The sequence below is a fragment of the Pinus tabuliformis genome, chromosome 8, assembly GCF_031772625.1.
Source record: "Pinus tabuliformis cultivar Carrire ecotype Pingquan chromosome 8, CPIR1, whole genome shotgun sequence".
Classification (NCBI taxonomy): Eukaryota; Viridiplantae; Streptophyta; class Pinopsida; order Pinales; family Pinaceae; genus Pinus; species Pinus tabuliformis.
The window spans coordinates 85,730,632-85,735,144 of NC_142294.1; positions in this window are offsets into that span (position 1 = coordinate 85,730,632).

Genomic DNA, 4,513 nt, shown 5'->3' on the forward strand with positions numbered 1-4,513 from the left:
ACTTTTGGCATGACCCAGGTTTAGTATCTGGGATACATTATTTATGAACAGGGGGTGCGTGTGGATCCAACCAAGATCCAAGTCATTCGGGATTGACCAGCTCCAACCACTCTAACAGAGCTCCGCAGCTTTTTGGGTCTTGCTAATTTCTATTGTAGGTTCGTGTTGGGTTCTCTCATATCACTTGGCCCTTGAGTCAAGTCACCAAAGGAGGAGCAAAAGAAAAATTATTTTGGTTTGAATCTCAACAGAAGGCATTCGCAGAGTTGAAAAATCGCCTCTACTCTGCACCAGTGCTCACATTACCAGAATTGCAACAACCATTTGAGATTGAGACAGATGCCTCTGACTATGCTATTGCGGCAGCCCTTACTCAACAGGGACATCCAGTGGCATATCACAGTGAGACACTTTCAAAAACGGTCCAGAAGTATCCCACTTATGATAAATAGATGTATCCCATTGTGCAGGCCTACCAACAATGGAGACATTACATTTTGGGGAAGGAAACAGTCATCCACATAGACCACCAACCCCTGCAATTCATACAGACGCAAGGGAAGTTGCAGAATTATCGCCATCAGAAGTGATTGTTGGCATTATGATACAGGTGTTTTCCTTGATGGCAACTCACTCAGATGACAGTTCTCAGTACAGTAGCAAAGAATTACAGATCAAACTACAGAGAACGAAGAAAGAGAGGTATACGTAGGTTCACCGTGACAGAGAAGCGTATACAAGTGGGTTAACAGACTGAAAAGGAGCGTATAACGTACACACGAACTTTCGAAGAATGAAAAGCGTGTATATCTTGGAAAACTAAGTTTTGGTCCAAAGTATTTGGTCCATGGTATTTGGTCCGAGGTATGGACCCTAGGTATTTGGTCCAAGGTATTGGTCCTAAGTGGTTTTGGTCCATGGTATTGAGAAAGGCCTAAAACTATATAAGGAGGCGAAGATCGTTAGGCCAAGGGGTGAAAGGTTTGCAAGTATTGAATATCTGATGAATTGTGAGATCCAGTATGTAGGTTATGGCTTTGTGATTCTTTACTTGATCTGAACTAAGGATGCACCTATGTGGATGATGATGGATGATGGATCAGGATCTTAAGGCTTGGAATGTATTATCAATATGTGGTTTGATCATGGATAGACTAGATCTGAATACCGACGCATGTTTTATTCTGCAAATGTTATGATCTGGGTATGACTGAATTCTGAAATAGCTATGAAGTTTTTAAGTTAGTATTTGCATATCTGTACACAGGTTCGCTTTGGTAAAAGCGTGTATACATGCTGGTTCGGCTCATCAGAGTAGCGTATACATTATGAATATGATATCTGAATATGTAGTTGGTGTTGAGCCGTTAATATGCCATTATTATTATCACTTTTGAACACTTATTCCACCTATTTCTATTATTCTTCATCATGTCATTTATTATAATTTATTATATAAATCCATTTTATGATGATTTATGCTTCTATGAATGAATATTATTTATTCTCCTTTATTTCTAATAAATTGATGATTATGCATGATTTTATCAATGATAGTTTTAATAAATCAGTTGTAACATTATTCACCATTTTTAGCCTCCAAGATAATTTCCAGATTGAAGATTTGATCATTAAAAGTGCCAACTCAGAAATTCGCTGGAATAAGAAGTGATGGTTTTGCAGTTGAAATTCTGAGCAAATGAAGCAGAATCTGGAAAATCTGGAACATGGGTTTTGTCCAGAACGGACCCAATTAACTTTGAGAAATAATGGTTTGCCCAAATTCGGCTTGTACTGAGAGAAACGTAGGGTTCTTTGAGCACTATTTTCTCAGATTTGTTGTTTCGGCCGTCCTCCAAATCTCAGTTGCAAAGCCAAATTCGTCTTGCTCTTGTTGAAAACTGGATGGAAATATATCTTCTTGTTGATCAATTGGTTAGAAGCAAACCAATTTTGTAATAGAAATCATGTTGTACTTATCTTTATTGTAACTTCTCTCTGCTCTCTCTTTATTTAAATCAGAACAGAGATCAGAGATTGGGATGATTTGGGGATGAAAAATGATGGAAAAATAATGGTGGATTATTCATGATAGGATAGGGATTGTTGCATGCTGTAATTCTCAAGCTTTTTCTGTTGTAATGATTCCACAATTCGCTGATTAATACATGATTTGGGAGTTGCTGTTCATTCTTTTCATTCTGAAGTAACCCAGCAGCGTCCGCTGGCGGCTAAGGGCCCAGCCTCTGGTGGAGTACGCTGCTGCTGCTGTGTATCATATCTTTACAATTGCTTCCGTGTGATGGTTTGATTTCCTTTTCATTTCTTTAAATTGTTTTGTTCAGTAATCTTTTGTTTATGAACATTTCGTTGAAATCATAATTGGATTGCGTCAGTGATAGAATTATTAATTATAACTTGAAATGTCCTGCTGATAATTCTGATCTAATGCTACGCTATCTAATTAAGACTATGGTTCATTTAATTGCTGCTCATTTATAATTGCAATGGCTGTTCAATTAATTTACTATTCAATTATAACTACGATTGCTGTTGCTTCAATAATTGCAATTAATGTTCATGCTGATAGGTTGCTGATTCAGTTACATTTATAGTTGTTGTGTCTTTCTAATTACTTAGTTTTTCTGTTTGGTTCCATTTAAGATTGCTGTTTAATTCTAGTCTTTTAGCATTGCTATTCATTTCCATTAATAAATCATTTCTGTTAGATGAAGCTTTGCTGTTCATTTTTGTTGATTCATTGCAAAGAGTTTTCTTTTAAAGAGTTTTCCTAATTTACTTTCAATAGCAGCTTTAGTTCAATTTCTATTTTCTTTTAATTGCTTTAAAGCATGACTGTCAATTGTAAAGAACATTGGTTATTGCTTCCTCGTTCCCAGATTGATTGTCTTGTTCTGGTTTGATTTCAATTACATCAATATCCAGAGGAATGAGTTATTGCTACTGTATCCTCGATTGATGGTTGTTTGAGTGAATGATTTAGTTTAAGAACATTTCAGTTTCTTGCTATTCCAATTAGATTTTATTTCCAGCTTTCATTTACTTTTGCATTTTAAGAACTATACTGCAAAACATTACTCTTGAGTAAATAGCTGCCTCAGACTGAGTACACTCTTGAAATAAAAAGTCGTCCCTGGGTTGATAATTAATGTGAAGGTAATTAGGAGTTAAAAATACACCTTTTTATCGCTCCACAGTTGGTTCTAGTGGTTGTTGCAGAGTTCTGGGTTCTGCTCTGTGTTCTAGTGACTGTGTTTTGATGACAGGGCTTCAGTGATTCAGTTGTTGGGTGATTTAGAGATTGATGATTTAGTGCAAAGGTTGTGTTGCAGTGGTGATTGATTTTGAGCTTCAATGTTGTTGATGGGTCCAGTATAAAAATGGGATGAAACTTGGCCTTCAAATTATGGTGTTGTGTTCCAAGAGTATCTAGTCTGAAAATTTATGAAACATGGTCCCTGGAGGATGAGAGAAGGTCGTATCCTTCTGTAGGCCGGCGCCTACGTACTGGTAAACATATCGGCTAGTACAAGAGCCAGGGGGTTGGAGCTCCCTTCCAGTAGCAGCTGGAAAACGAGTGAAGGTTGGAGCCTTCAGTAGGCTGGCGCCTATGTACTAGTAAACATATCGGCTAGTACAAGAGCTAGCAGATTGTAACTCCCTTCCAGTAGCAGCTAGAGGACGAGAGAAGGTTGTAGCCTTCTGCAGGTGGGTGCCCGCGTACTGGTATGAGTCTGCACCAGTACAAGATTGTAAACAGGTTTTTCTTATATTAAAAGGAAGACAGCAATAGGTGGTTTTTGTCCCGCATTGGGTTTCCACCTTATATCTTGGTGTTCATGTGTGATTCTTATGTGTGATGGTTTGTTCTATTTTTACTGCACCTGGTTACTGTTTATATGGTTAATGAAGTACTGATGCACTGATTAAAGATCAACATATGATGAATTAACTTAATCATAATTTTGTTGGATATACGCTAGTTGCATTAAACACAGTTGCGTGTACATGCGAGTTCCCTTAACTAAAGTAGCGTATATGAATCTGATTATGGAAATGAAAAAGTTATTTATTTGCTAATACTGATTCACCCCCCCTCTCAGTATTATTTCCAACAGTGGTCCACATACCGACAACAATTCCATTTGAATATTAAGTACAAGAAGGGCAACACAAATAATGTTGCAGACTACCTCAGTCGACCACCGATCATGGCGTTAGCTATCGTTCTCAACTCTTGTGGGCATGAGACTTCTGATTGGCCACTTCTCTAAAAAAGTGATCTAGAATTCGGCCACACATAGCATACGCTCTTGGAAGGTCAGAAACTCCAGGTTTTCACCTCCATGATGCTTTGTTATGCCATATGGGAAACCTTTGTGTTCCTTCAAACGAGCGTGCAAAGATGATTTAGGAATCGCACTATAGTCGGGCCACAGGGCATTTCGGGGTCGAGAAGATGGTGGCATTATTGTAGAAGTATTTCTATTGG